A 16,834-nucleotide genomic window follows, 5' to 3' on the forward strand; every position below is an offset into this window, starting at 1 on the left:
GCCGGGGCGGAGTGGGCAATATTGTTCCATTTATAATATCCGTAATTTAAAAAATAAAACGGTAGGCCTACAGTCGTGACTATAATCTAGTTGATTATAGATTAGTTTGATATCTTGTAGGCCTACAAATAATAATACAATAAAATAAACACTATTCCACTAGTTAGTAGCCTACAACCCACAGCGCCTGGAGCCTCCTATTGTCACCAACATCTCCTCAGCCATCTTCCCCGACTGTCTGTCTGAACCTGAATTGGGATTTGGGGGCATTGGAAACATCAGTCATGAATGTCATAGATGTCAGGATAGTAGGCTATGCAGTATATTTATATTAGTGATTATAGTGATTAAAAAGGTTAACCGTTAAATTAAGGATGAAAATTAAATCAATTAGATGTGATATTGTGCAATAGAATTAGCCTGGCCAGACTATTATCACTGACCAGGGCTTCTTCCTCTGGTCCAGAGACCACCAGTGGTCCTTGAGGGGGTTCCAGGTGGTCCAGGGACCACCAGTCCGTGAGGGGGTTCCAGGTGGTCCAGAGACCACCAGTGGTCCTTGAGGGGGTTCCAGGTGGTCCAGTGACCACCAGTGGTCCTTGAGGGGGTTCCAGGTGGTCCAGAGACCACCACCTTGAGGGGGTTCCAGGTGGTTCAGAGACCACCAGTGGTCCTTGAGGGGGTTACAGTTGGTCCAGAGACCACCAGTGGTCCTTGAGGGGGTTCCAGGTGGTCCAGGGACCACCAGTGTAGAGCCATATGAAATCCGTTTTATTATTTTCCCAATTCCGTTTTATTTTTTCCCAAATTCAGTTTTTTCCGTTTTAATATTTCTGAATTCGGTTTTTTGCTTTTTATGCAATTTCTTTACCGGGAAAAAAAAATTAGTGATCGACCGATATGGTTTTTGGCCGATATTTCCGATTACCGATTAGTGGAGAATCAAAAAGCCCGATATAACCAATATTAATTTAAGTAAAACTTTTTTTTTTACAGTAACATAAATTCTAACACAATAATTCCTTTAAATGCATTGGAGAACATTTATTGCTTATAAAAAGTTAGTGCAAGAAGCACCAACATCGTTTTCAGTAACAACCCCCCCCCCCCCTATCAAATGCAGCTTTAATTTAATTAAAGTGCAAACATGTACTGTGGCAGAATATGGAACATAGTGCTGTATGAGGTGCAGGCACAGGCTTAAAACATTTTTTTTTTAGACAAATACTGACAATGCTACTGATTGGTTCATTCTTCATTGGCTTGCAGTTAGTTATTGCACACAGCCAAAATGCAATAATAATAATAGGCTGGTCAGGATGGGGGAAAAAAAGTTGTCCTTTAGAAAACATTCAGAGTTGACTCGTATGCATGCGCGCGCACACACACACACACACACACACACACACACACACACACACACACACACACACACACACACACTGCTGTAAGTTTGCAGCGTTAGCATAGGAGCTAGCGTTGGCTAATGCAGCCTTGTAGGTCTACCACTTACACCTTCTGTCCCTCTCAGTGTGGATTTTATTTTTGTTAATGCAAGATGAAAACAGCAATGCTTATGGTTACAAGGTTAGTATTACTCCTAGACCTGGTCCTCTACTCCTCTCTCTCTTTACATGCAGTCTCCGTGTGTGTGGAACTGGGAGGGAGCCGAGGAGCAGGCAGAGAGAGCGCTGTGCTCTCTGTCTACTCCTCCTCGGCGTTACAGACACGCAGCTAAGCTATACATCCCCTTACAACCGTACTCTACCGGATTTTCAATGAGAGTAGAGTGGTTGTTGTACTTTTTTGCGCATTTATGACAAAATATAATAATCGGCCGTCTTCACTTGATTTCTGAACAAACCTGACCACTGAATCATGTTCTATTTTCTCCCGAAAACTGAATTTCAGCCCAGATTAGGGCCAATTCCGCAATATTCCGCGTTTTATTCCAATTCCGTTTTTATTGGTCATTTCCGCGATTCCGTCCGCGATTCCGTTAACACGGATTCCATATGGCTCTACACCAGTGGTCCGTGAGGGGGTTCCAGGTGGTCCCTGGTTCAGTTTATGCTCTGAAGAGTTACAATATTTTAATATACCGGTAATTGTTATTTTGATCATGTTCCTGTTATCGCTCCTTTGGTACACATCAATACAGCATGGAATTGTGGACAGAATCATATCCAACAACAAACAAAGTATTCTTTAGTTTTGTGTCTGAGGCTTAATGTCGTCAAATGGTGGTCTGTGGCTCAAATGCTGAATACCTTGATAATGAACAGGGTTGAAAACCACTAGTCTAAACTTAATGAGACCTAGGGTGATCACTGGCACAGGGGAGGGTGATCACTGGCACAGGGGTGGGTGATCACTGGCATAAGTGTGAGAGAGGACATGTATTTTAAAATAAAATAGTTAATTCAATTAAGTGAGCTTAAGTGAGCTTTTGCATCATCTAAAAAAGGAAGTGGTTCACATTGTTATCTTCATTCAGGTGTAGATATAATAATTAATCAACTTATTAAAACCTTCAGCAGTTTTCAAAAATAATAGATCTACAAGCTCACACTGTGTGTGTGCACGCGTGCATGCACTTGTTCAGATTTCCCCCGATGCTGACTGGACCAACAGTCACCGCTAGTCATGGCTCCAAGCGGTAACAAAAACAACAACCACCACGACTCTAATAATATGAATATTCATAAAATGTGTAAAAATTGTGTAAAATGAATACTTACTCATGTAACCTGTAGTAACATCTTAAGCACATGGTATACAGGCTGTAAATTGACTATTGTTCACAGTAGTTATGGGGTAAAAACAACACATCTTTGTCTGATACCATTTCTGTAATGATAAAAAACACACAGTGTAGTGTTGAAACCTTTATTAAACCAAGAAAGCTAAAACATCAATATTTCCATCATCCTAACCCAGGTATAAAAGGATTTCTTTAAAGGGACACTTGTGTGTAATATGCACACATAAAGACCCCCAGGAAAGTGTTCTAAATCTTCTAAACGTCATTTAGTTATTAAACCCGTTAAATTTAGAAAAACCCTCAATGAAGACACTAATTTCTGTAGACTATAAACAATCAAAGTAATAAAAAACTAACTCAACCGTCTCTGGAATCGACCATATTATGTACTATGATAATGTAATAATGTAATATTTATACCATAGTATGTACTATGATTATGTAACAATGTAAACAGCACACGTCAACACACAGTGAACAGCTACACAAACCCAGCAGCTTGTCAGCACTTTAATGCACCATCATGCAAATATTTATTGCATGAATATGACTTGTTAAAATCCTGACCAATGTGGACACACACAATGATGCTCATATTGTACTACCAGTAACCTATGAGCTGGAGGGAATAATGCAAGATGAAATGAACATGAAATTCCACAATGTTGAATAGAAAATAAGATCCATACACAAGATAAAACAAAAATACATCACAAGGAACTATTAACGTGTGTTTTATTCAGTCATGTTTGTCAGATAATGTAATTCCTCTGCTTTTGAATCATTGTCATCCTGGATTAGACTGACTGATCATGTCTTAAACTAAAGGCTTTCCCCTGTATGAGTCCTCATGTGTACTTTTAGACTACCCTTCTCAGTAAAGCCTTTACCACATACTGTACAAGATTAGGGCTTTTCACCTGTATGAGTCATCATGTGTTTTTTTAGATGACCAGTCTTAGTAAAGCCTTTACCACAAACTGTACAAGTATAGGGTTTTTCGCCCGTATGAGTCCTCATGTGTCTTTTTAGATCACTCGTATTAGTAAAGCCTTTACCACATACTGAACAAGAGAAGGGCTTTTCACCTGTATGAGTCCTCATGTGTACTTTTAGATGACCCGTCATAGTAAAGCCTTTACCACAAACTGTACAAGTATAGGGTTTTTCACCTGTATGAGTCATCATGTGTACTTTTAGACTTCTCGTCTCAGTAAAGCCTTTACCACATACTGTACAAGGACATGGTTTTTCGCCTGTATGAGTCCTCATGTGTACTTTTAGACCACCCGTATTAGTAAAGCCTTTACCACATACTGTACAAGAGAAGGGCTTTACACCTGTATGAGTCCTCATGTGTCCTTTTAGATTACCCTTCTCAGTAAAGTATTTACCACATACTGTACAAGAGAAGGGCTTTTCACCTGTATGAGTCATCATGTGTTTTTTTAGATCACTCGCCATAGTAAAGCCTTTACCACAAAATGTACAAGGAAAGGGCTTTTCACCTGTATGAGTCCTCATGTGTCGAATTAGATTACTCCTATCAGTAAAGCCTTTACCACAAACTGTACAAGTATAGGGTTTTTCACCCGTATGAGTCCTCATGTGTAATTTTAGACTACCCGTCTCAGTAAAGCCTGTACCACATACTGTACAAGAGAAGGGCTTTTCACCTGTATGAGTCATCATGTGTTTTTTTAGATTACCCGTCGTAGTAAAGCCTTTACCACATACTGTACAAGAGAAGGGCTTTTCACCTGTATGAGTCCTCATGTGTACTTTTAGACGATCCGCCAGAGTAAAGCCTTTACCACAAACTGTACAAGGAAAGGGCTTTTCGCCTGTATGAGTCCTCTTGTGTACTTTTAGAAAATGCCCCGTAGTAAAGCCTTTACCACATACTGTACAAGTATAGGGCTTTTCACCTGTATGAGTCATCATGTGTACTTTTAGATTACTTATATTAGTAAAGCCTTTACCACATACTGTACAAGAGAAGGGCTTTTCACCCGTATGAGTCCTCATGTGTACTTTTAGACTACCCTTGTCAGTAAAGCCTTTACCACAAACTGTACAAGTATAGGGTTTTTCGCCTGTATGAGTCCTCATGTGTACTTTTAGATTACCCGTAATAGTAAAGCCTTTACCACATACTGAACAAGAGAATGGCTTTTCACCTGTATGAGTCATCATGTGTTTTTTTAGATGACCGGTCAAAATAAAGCCTGTACCACATACTGTACAAGGAAATGGTTTTTCGCCTGTATGAGTCCTCATGTGTACTTTTAGATCACTCGTATTAGTAAAGCCTTTACCACATACTGTACAAGAGAAGGGCTTTTCACCTGTATGAGTCATCATGTGTTTTTTTAGATCAGTCGCCAGAGTAAAGCCTTTACCACACACTGTACAAGGAAATGGCTTTTCGCCTGTATGAGTCCTCATGTGTGCTTTTAGACTACCCTTCTTAGTAATGTGTTCAGTTGAGGTGCCGGCTACAGGCTCTGTCTCTCTGTTTTCATCATCATCTTCACTTTTCACTGCTAGTAATGTCAACGTTGACCCACCAGCCTCTTCTGGTCTTTGAAGTAGCTCCTCCTGTTCCTCTTTAATGTGTGGAGGTTGTGGTTCCTCCTGGACCAGACTGGAGCTTCTCTCCTCTTCAGGTGGAGCCTCCTCATTACACACAGGGACGTGCAGAAAGTCTAGGAAACATAGAACATTGAAATGTGACGGTGAACTGACTGCGCTCTGTGCTGTAAATAGTGTGGCCGTTGTTTGTTTACATTGCAGCGCTCTCATTGAAGATGTGAGACGAGCTGAATGAGAGGTAGTCAGAGAAAGGCTAGATGTGGAGGGTAGATGACTTGCCCCCGCTGCTGGCCAATGGAGAGTGACGTTATAGAAAGGCTAGATGACTCACACCCGCTGCTGGCCAATGGAGAGTGACGTCGCCGCATGGCGGCCATCGTCCTAAAGGTAGCTCGCCCACTCACAGCATTGTGTCTGTGTAGCATGTACATTTTTAATAACCATAACTTGCTCAATTCTCAACTTATTTTTAAACAGTTTGGTTTGTAATAAACGTCAGATGATGATGCATACTTATAATGGACTTTCATATAAAAAGGATTTAAGCAGATAAGCATCCTGAATCATAGCCATGTTGATGACGTTTGTAATAAACCAACCCGTTTGTAAATCTGTCAAGATTAGTGTGTGTGTGTGCATGCATGCATACATTTTGTGTGTGTGCGTGCATGCAGGGCTGTGTGATGCGTAGTGCAGTAGAACTGTAGTGGTAGTGCTTGTAGTTAGTGCATGCTGCATGCTGCTTCTGCTTGCTACTCTGCTTTCAGCTACTGCCGCCGGCTAGCCCTCCTCGCGGGGGGTGAAAAGAGGAGCTGAGTTGCGTAAGCCTCCTCCTGCCGGTACACAGCCTCTCCACCGCCAAGACTTCTGCAGTGCCTCCTCGTGGCCACACACGGTAACTGGGTACTTTGCGGTCCCAGGCCAAACTGTAGGGGATCTCGGAGCAGCAGTGGGCCCCAGAGGTAAGGCGCGCAGGCCCACCGGTGTGTGGACACGCCCTGGCGCCTGCCAACCACTGTCCCAGCTATGGGCAAATAGCATGGGCAGATGGGGCTCATAGCCGTGGAAGGCAAGGCAACCCATCTAGGAGAAGGACACTCTGAATTAAAACCAGGACTGTGAGGAGTTGCGCCCCACAGTCCTTAATTAGCATCGTAAAGCCAACCATGGAGTACAAAGTCATTTCAAATCCTATACTTCCAGCGGCGGGAGTCCGCAGGAACATCGCAGTGGATGGTGGTGCTGGTCCTCCTCCCGGAGGACACCATGACGATAGGACCTTAAACCCGCAAGGGAGGGCCCTGTCCGATCACAGCACCCCGTCCAAAGCACTCTTGCGTTGTCGGAGACCATTTGTAATGGGAACCTTCAATGCATGCACAGTGAGAGAAGAAGCTAGACTAGTGGAGCTAGCACACTGTGCTGAGAAGCATGGGGTGGAGATTCTGGGGATCCAGGAACACAGGAGAGTGCACACTGAAGACCGGATCGTTTACCGCAGAGTGGAGAGATGCACGCTCATCACTTCATCTGCGTGGCGAAACGAGGCCCAGGCTGCAACAGGGGGCGTAGGGCTAATGCTGGGTTCTCTGGCACGTAAGGCTCTCCGTCGGGTTTACCACCATACCGATAGGATCCTCATCGCAGAGTTCTCAGGCAACCCAGTAACAACAGTCATAGTCGTGTACTCACCCACCAACGTGGCACCATCTGAGGAAGTGGAGAAGTTCTATGAGGACCTTGCAACAGCGGTCCGAGACGTCCCAGCACACAACTTCCTAGCAATCCTGGGGGACTTCAATGCAATGCAAGGCTCGGCCCAGAGGACGTACCCTTCCCATACCACGACTCTACCAACCGAAATGGCACACACCTCACCGCCCTCCTCATGGAACATCAGCTCCTGGCAGCGAACACCATGTTCCAGAAAAGAACAGGCAAGAGATGGACCTTCCGAGACCGAGCCACAGGTACTGTACGTCAGCTGGACTACATACTTGTGAGGCGAAAGTGGAGGAGCTCCATCTTAAATGCTGAACCGTTCAGCACTTTCAGCTCTGTGGGCTCTGACCACCGCGTGGTCTCCATGAGGGTGCGACTTAGCCTCAGGGTCCCCAAGCCAAGCCCCAAGATCCGGCACGACTGGAAGGCATTCGCAGCCGACCCAGGCCTGCAAGCCAGGTACACGGAGGAGGTTAGGAAGCGCTTTCGGCAGCTGGACAGGGGAGCTGAGCCCAGCATCGAATATGAGAGATTCGTTGTTGCGAATGAGGAGGCGACCAGGCTGTGCGTGCCAATGCTGGACAAAGCCAGAGTGTCCATGCGGTCCAGACATCCGGAGGTTGTAGCTGCACGCAGCAGGGTGGAGGAAGCACGGCTCAACTTTGAGCGCGAACCAACTGTGGAGAGACGTGTTGTACTGAATGAAGCCAAGCAGTTTCTCTTCAGCACATACGACACCATAAAAGGAGAGGAACTGATGGAGAGTGTACAAAGAGTGCAGGCAGCGCATGGTGAACGGCAATATGGGGAGGCCTGGAAAGTCATCAATGAGATGACTGGGCGGAAAAGAGCTAAGGAGGGACAGGTGGAGGGACACAGCCCAGAGGACAGGGTGACTACCTGGTTCGGCCACTTCCAGGGGCTCCTGGGTACAGCAGAGGATGGAGCTGAGGAGGATGTGCCGGCAATCCTCCAGGGCCTGGACATCGAAGATGGTCCCTTTACGACCAGTGAGCTTGCCAAGGCGAAATCCACAGTGAGGGAGGGCAAGAGTGCTGGGCCAGATGGCATACCCCCAGAGGTCCTAAAGAACTGTGACCTTGATGACCTCACCCTGGAGTTTTGCAACCTGTCACTAATGAACAACAAACAGCCTGAAATATGGTCTCTGTCCAACATCATTCCAGTGCCTAAGGCTGGGGACCTCTCAAAGCCAGACAACTACCGAGGCATCAGCCTGACTTGTATCACTGCAAAGATTTACAACAGAATGATACTAAACAGGATACGGCATGCCATCGACCCTCTCCTGAAAGAGAACCAAAATGGCTTCAGAGAGGGGAGAACTACCGTAGCACAGATCTTGGCACTGAGGAGAATGATTGAGGAGGTGAAGAAGGATAACTTGACTGCTGTACTCTGCTTCATCGACTTCAAAAAGGCGTTTGACTCGATTCACAGAGGCACAATGGTGAAGATCCTTCAGGCCTACGGTGTCCCCTCCAACTTGCTCCGCGCAATAGAGTCCATGTATGCAAAAACAAGGGCCAAGGTGGTGACCCCAGATGGTAACAGTGAGGAGTTTGATATCCGGGCCGGGGTAATGCAGGGGGATACCCTAGCCCCTTTCCTCTTCATCATAGTCCTGGACTATGCACTCAGGAAAGCCATCAGTGGACGAGAGCAGGATCTTGGCTTCACCCTAACACCAAGGAGGTCAAGACGACATCCCAAGGTAGTCCTGACAGATCTGGACTATGCGGATGACATCGGCCTGCTCTCTGACAGCGTGGAACAAGCTCAGGAACTCCTGAACAGAGTGGAACTGGAGTGTGCCAAAGTTGGCCTTAGGCTAAATGCCAAGAAAACTGAGGTTATCACCTACAACATCTCACCGGAACATCCACCTCTCACAACAACAGGAGGCACGGTGCTGAAGGAAGTCAAGGACTTCAAGTACCTGGGCTCATGGGTCAACTCAACCGAGCAAGATCTGAAAGTGAGGAAGGCACTTGCATGGAGGGCCCTGAATGGCATGACCAGTGTATGGAACTCCAATCTCCCCCGACAAATCAAACTCAGCTTCTTCTACGCAACAGTGGAGTCTGTTCTCCTATACGGCAGTGAATGCTGGACCCTGAAGCCAACCCTGCAGAAGTCCCTTGACGGGTGCTACACCAGAATGCTGCGTGCAGTGCTTAACATCAGCATGAATGTACATGTCACTAACAAGACTCTGTATGAGGGATTACCAAGGGTGAGCCAGAAAATAGCAGCCAGGAGAATGAGACTAGCAGGACACTGCCAAAGGTGTCAAGAACTGCCAGCCAGCAAACTGGTGCTCTGGGAACCAACACACGGGCATCGATCACGAGGACGCCCCACGCTAACATACGTGGATGTACTCAAGAGCGATGCAGGAGTGCAAAGTACCAACGAACTGGCCGGATGTATGGAGAATCGGGATGACTGGAAACGACGATGGAGGGCTCGTCTGAGGACGACCTAGAGAAGATTTCAGCGAGTTAAGATTATTTTTGTTTGGGCTGATTACCAGCTATGATAGAACATACCAGAAAAGTTCACTGTAGCAAGATGGCCGACTGGTGAACGATGCCTTTTTTCTCACCGGTACCCGTTCCAGAGACCATATTACACCAGTCCTCCGTGACCTTCACTGGCTCCCGGTCAAACAAATAATCCATTTCAAAACACTCCTGACCAACAACAAAGCACTTGACAACCTGGCTCCCCCATACCTCTGTGACCTCCTCAAATGTCATGTCCCCTCCCACTACCTCAGGTCTGGTGATGCAAACATCCTTGACGTCCCCAAGACCAAACTCCGTACCTGGGGCGACAGAGCATTCGCCTTTGATGCCCCAACCCTGTGGAATGCCCTCCCTAAAACACTCAGAGATGCCCCCACCCTCCAAACCTTCAAAACCGGCCTCAAAACACACCTCTTCAACAATTTGCTTTCCCCAGCTAACCCTTTTCACTGTTTTAATGTTTTTAGCTCTTAGTGTTTATTTCTTTTTCCTAATAAAGTTGTTTTCATTTTTGTTGTTACCCCTGCCCCCCATGTAAAGCATATTTGGGTACTCAGAAAAGCGCTATATAAGTTTGAGATATTATTATTATTATATGTCTATGGTCATTATTATTTATTCCATCTAGCCTTTATGTCTATGGTCATTATTATTTAGAAAGTAAAAGTAGTAGTAAAAGTTAATAGTAAGTAAGCCTTGCCGAGCCATGAGGCCTATGGGCAGTTTTCCTGTTTCTGTAGTGTGATGTACAAGTACACCCCCTGGACATGACGCTAGTATATCGCAGGGAGACTCACCCCAAATCCAACCCTTGATGCAGAGTGCCAAGGAGGGAGGCACTGGGTCCCATTTTTATAGTGGTGTGACCCGGCCAGGGATAGTTAATAGTATACTGAAGTAGAATTAACTGCAAAGCTTCAGTGAACACATTAATACATTTACAACCAAACCATCGTCCCATTCAAAATACATTTAGATCAACGCATCGATGTAGTCACATTGTTAATGCTTAAGTCGATAATCGATTCATATTGGTTCATATTGGTGTATATTTACACCCTCAGTACCGACCCACTTTCACCAATAAAATAAATAAAGACATCTTTACACCCTCAGTACCGACCCACTTTCACCAATAACATAAATAAAGACATCTTTACACCCTCAGTACCGACCCACTTTCACCAATAACATAAATAAAGACATCTTTACACCCTCAGTACCGACCCACTTTCACCAATAAAATAAATAAAGACATCTTTACACCCTCAGTACCGACCCACTTTCACCAATAACATCAATAAAGACATCTTTACACCCTCAGTACCGACCCACTTTCACCAATAACATAAATAAAGACATCTTTACACCCTCAGTACCGACCCACTTTCACCAATAACATAAATAAAGACATCTTTACACCCTCAGTACCGACCCACTTTCACCAATAACATCAATAAAGACATCTTTACACCCTCAGTACCGACCCACTTTCACCAATAACATCAATAAAGACATCTTTACACCCTCAGTACCGACCCACTTTCACCAATAACATCAATAAAGACATCTTTACACCCTCAGTACCGACCCACTTTCACCAATAACATCAATAAAGACATCTTTACACCCTCAGTACCGACCCACTTTCACCAATAACATAAATAAAGACATCTTTACACCCTCAGTACCGACCCACTTTCACCAATAACATCAATAAAGACATCTTTACACCCTCAGTACCGACCCACTTTCACCAATAACATAAATAAAGACATCTTTACACCCTCAGTACCGACCCACTTTCACCAATAACATAAATAAAGACATCTTTACATCCTCAGTACCGACCCACTTTCACCAATAACATAAATAAAGACATCTTTACACCCTCAGTACCGACCCACTTTCACCAATAACATAAATAAAGACATCTTTACACCCTCAGTACCGACCCACTTTCACCAATAACATAAATAAAGACATCTTTACACCCTCAGTACCGACCCACTTTCACCAATAACATAAATAAAGACATCTTTACACCCTCAGTACCGACCCACTTTCACCAATAACATAAATAAAGACATCTTTACACCCTCAGTACCGACCCACTTTCACCAATAACATAAATAAAGACATCTTTACACCCTCAGTACCGACCCACTTTCACCAATAACATAAATAAAGACATCTTTACACCCTCAGTACCGACCCACTTTCACCAATAAAATAAATAAAGATAGAGTGCTTTAAACTTACTGGGATCCATATGGTCTTCAGGTTCATGTTTAAGGTAGTCTTCAGGTTCCTGTTTAAGGTGGTATTCAGGTTCCTGTTCAAGGTAGTCTTCAGGTTCCTGTTTAAGGTGGTCTTCAGGTTCCTGTTTAAGGTGGTCTTCAGGTTCATGTTTAAGGTGGTCTTCAGGTTCCTGTTTAAGGTGGTCTTCAGGTTCATGTTTAAGGTGGTCTTCAGGTTCCTGTTTAAGGTGGTCTTCAGGTTCCTGTTCAAGGTGGTCTTCAGGTTCCTGTTCAAGGTGGTCTTCAGGTTCCTGTTTAAGGTGGTCTTCAGGTTCATGTTTAAGGTGGTCTTCAGGTTCCTGTTCAAGGTGGTCTTCAGGTTCATTTTTAAGGTAGTCTTCAGGTTCCTGTTTAAGGTGGTCTTCAGGTTCCTGTGTAAGGTGGTCTTCAGGTTCCTGTTTAAGGTAGTCTTCAGGTTCATGTTTAAGGTGGTCTTCAGGTTCCTGTTTAAGGTGGTCTTCAGGTTCCTGTTCAAGGTAGTCTTCAGGTTCCTGTTTAAGGTGGTCTTCAGGTTCCTGTTCAAGGTAGTCTTCAGGTTCCTGTTCAAGGTAGTCTTCAGGTTCCTGTTCAAGGTAGTCTTCAGGTTCCTGTTTAAGGTAGTCTTCAGGTTCCTGTTCAAGGTAGTCTTCAGGTTCCTGTTCAAGGTAGTCTTCAGGTTCCTGTTCAAGGTGGTCTTCAGGTTCCTGTTTAAGGTGGTCTTCAGGTTCCTGTTTAAGGTAGTCTTCAGGTTCCTGTTTAAGGTGGTCTTCACGTTCCTGTTTATGGTGGTCTTCAGGTTTAATAGAACCAGTCGTGGCTGGAGAACTGATCTTCACCTGCAGACTGGACTCCACACACTGCTCTAGAATGAAGGAATACAATAAATACTTTAAAAATTTGTATTTTTCCAGTTTGTATGTGTCTATGAGGTGACAGTACTTTATTAGACCCCCTGGTGTGTTTTTTATGTGCAATGGTGTATTCCCTTTGAATTTAGGATTTCTTCCTGGAGGCTGGAACCCTTGACAGTCAATGAAATAAACACTGATGTGTGTCGTAAGTGTGACATATAATTAGCGCACGCACCTCCCCCTATATTTTTTATACAACAACCTCTGTGGGTGGAGCTATCACATACACACGTGTGCATTTTGAACATGGCGGTGGCAGGGTGCTCTGAGTCTGTACCAAAGTGTGTGACAGCTGTCAGTCATTTGATTTTGACACATTACCAGCCGACAGCAAGCTTGAGCAATGGCTGAATTAAGCAATATTACACGAGAGGGTGTTCTTTATGTACGCCTGCGGTGCCGTAGGAACTCGCCAGAAATGTTGTTATATACCTGCGAGAGTGTCACAGCTCATCTCCCAGTCTAGTAAGGTCAATGATGACACATCAGCCTCCTCCTCCCGTCTCTCGTTAATGTGTGGAGGTTGTGGTTCCTCCTGGACCAGACTGGATCTCCTCTGATGTTGTGGAGGTTGTGGTTCCTCCTGGACCAGACTGGATCTCCACTTCTCATATTCAGATGAAACCTCTTTACACACAGACAGAAGGAGGAGAGAAGGTGTTAGCATCAGCTCAACAACTCAAATGCTTTTTTATCATTAGATGCCATGGCATTTATTCTCATTTATTTGCTTGACAGGATGACCATTGTTTAAAGAACACAAGTAGAGGCTCCTGGAATAGGCAAGCCGTCGCCTTCATCTGAACATGAACAGGTATTTTAATCCCGTTTGTGAACAAGCGCCATTTCCCCCTCGTTTACTTCCTGTTAACATTGTGCGTAATTCACTAACACCATTGGGAACTTCAGACAGAATCAGCCATAAAATACCTCTTTATTGAAAACTACAGACTAACATTTGGGGCATCAGGGGAACCTTATATTTTACATTCATACATGTTCGGAGCTCTAAGGGCCGATTCATACTCCTATTTTACAGCTGTTTCGGCGCTGTAGTGCCGAAATGATTTCGGCTCGTCAAACATTTTCAGTAGCACCGAAGAGCCGACTTTAGGACGGTACCCGCCCCCCCCCCCGAACCTAAAATGACGTCACATTGTAGGCTCTACAGAGCCCAACCGACTTTTATTCGGCTCTAAAATAGGAGTATGAATCGGCCCTAAGGGCTCAGCTGGTGTCTCTGCAGTGACCACAGGGCAAAGAGCACTTGATAGTCTAAATCTTAGGCTACCCCATACACACGCACACACACAGCTTGGTCCAAATCGGTATCAACCTCAGGTGAAATGCTTGGCTACGGTGTGTAGTACCAGCATTCAAATCCGAGGGGGGTGAAAAAATGTCTGGCCTTCTTTGGCCAGACATTTCCGAATAAAATTGGCTTTGAAAGTTGCCTTGAGAAGTTTCAAAAGGATCATCTTAGATGTACAGTCCAACATCTGCACAAGTTTGGATATGTACTAGCCTATGTTCGAGCCTACATATTTATTATTTCGGTTTAGATTTTGTATATTGTGTATTTTGCCCTGCTACTATAAGATTAGGACTTTGGTGATCTGTTGTATTTATTTCAAAGGTACTTTGAGGTGTATTATGGATGTTTTATTTATTTGCTGTTCCAAAATGGGGCATTTATGATGTGGTATTGAAGTGTCATTTTATTTCTGCCTCTTGGCCAGTTCCCACTTGTAAAAGAGAAGCAGTCTCAATGTGTCTTTACTGGTTAAATAAAGGTTAAATAAAAATGATACCAAAAAAGAAAACACACACACACACAGTTTTTGTGGCGAATATAGCAGATCTACAAGCTCGTAGCGCAGCTTGCAGATCTGCTAGTTTTACTCTTATGTAAGATATAACAAACAACTTTATTTTTATCCCATGATTTTGCAATCAATTTTTTCACCCAGTGTCAATTATCTAATGCAGCGGTTCCCAAACCTTTTTGGCCATGCACCCCCTGTTACCTCCTGACCTAGCTGACGCACCGCCCCCCACATGGAAATATACATTGCATAAGTTATATAGGGACATACATTTCCTATGTATCCACATATAAGCACATATATTAACCTGAATATATGGCTTATATATGCAGCTATATTCTGCATACTTGCCATATATTGGCATAATATTTTAATATATTATTTAAAATAAAACCATAGCACCACCATTAGCCTTTTCATGTTGCGCACCCTAGCACCACAGTTTGGGAACCACTGATCTAATGTAATCCTGGGCGCTACAGTCCAAGCTGCTTCTTTTCACATGAGAGGGGGTTTCCCCGGTGGGACGTAGCACGTGGAAGGAACACGTTATTCCAACCAGTTCCTTTCCCCTCCATCAAGGCCTATTTATAGTCTGGATTTTCGGTGGTGAGGTGACCACCGGAAAGGCCTATTCATAGTCTGGATTTTCGGTGGTGAGGTGACCACCTGTGTGACGTCATGTTGTAGTTCGGTGGTCACCCCACCACCGTAAATCCAGACTATGTATGAGCCTTCAGGCTGGGCAACAAACAACTTAAGCCACTGGGAAATGAAGTTCAGCCAGATTAACGCTACCTGTAGCGGAGCTAGTGTTGTTCAGAGTTTACTAACCTGCAGTGTGTGTACACAGTGTACACAGTGCACACACACACACACACACACACACACACACACACACACACACACACACACACACACACACACACACACACACACACACACACACACACACACACACACACACAGTAATCCATTATCCATAGCTCTAATGCGTTGCATAATTGCATTTAGAGCTATGTTACTCTCGACTTCCGAGGCTCGCATGAATGCAGACCAGCCTCTCGTCTTTAGCGTAAATACAAATTTTAACTAGAACTAAGATGAGAGAACATATTACTCCAGTTTTGGCATCAATGCACTGGCTCCTGGTTGTTTTTAGGATTGATTTTAAAATTATTTTACTCGTCTATAAAGCTCTCAATGGTCTCGCACCTTCCTACCTACATGACTGCCTGCCTAAATATGTCCCAAACCGCCCCCTAAGGTCTTCCACTGCTGGCCTGCTCGCTTTGCCTAAAAAAATGGCAACTAAAAAATACGGGGAAGCAGCTTTTTGCTTCTACGGGCCGTCGGCATGGAACAAGCTCCCACTGTACCTTCATCAGGCAGCCTCTGTAGACATTTTTAAAGCTCAGCTCAAGACCCACTTCTACAACATTGCTTTTAATTGATCTTTTATTTTGTATTTTTTGTTATTCATGTCCTCACTGTATTGCATTACTGCTTGTTTTTTAATGTCGTTGCCTTGCTTTTCTTTTATTCTCCATTATTCTGTAAAGCACTTTGAGCTGCATTTCATGTCATGAAAGGTGCTATACAAATAAAGTTTTATTATTATTATTATTATTATTATTATTGTTGTTATTACCTCTGTTGACAAATGTAGACTTTCATATGGCCCATATAGTCTTACACTGTCATTGTTATTACCTCTGTTGACAAATGTAGACTTTCATATCGTCACCTTATTAAACTAATTGCCTAAGTCATTTTTTGCCAAATTTTGTTTTGGGCCTAAATCACCACCTGGTGATGCTGGCCACCTCTGGTAAAATCGCCCGAGCCCTAATGTAAAAGGCCTTCCTGTTACACCCTATTAAAACAAGAGGGAGACTTAGGCCATATTATTTTGCCTAAGTCATAATAAAATGTGCCATTTTAACACACCTTTCAAAATGGGAGTGAATGGGACTGAATGGGAGGTACTGTTACTATGGGACTGATAGAATGGGAGTGAATGGGACTGAATGGGAGTGAAAGGGAGGTACTGTTACTATGGGACTGATACTATGGGAGTGCATGGGAGTGAATGGGAGGTACTGTTACTATGGGACTGATATAATGGGACTGAATGGGAGTGAAAGGGAGGTACTGTTACTATGGGACTGATACTATGGGAGTG

Source organism: Protomyctophum parallelum (genome assembly GCF_964188405.1).
Source record: "Protomyctophum parallelum genome assembly, chromosome: 4".
Taxonomy (NCBI): Eukaryota; Metazoa; Chordata; class Actinopteri; order Myctophiformes; family Myctophidae; genus Protomyctophum; species Protomyctophum parallelum.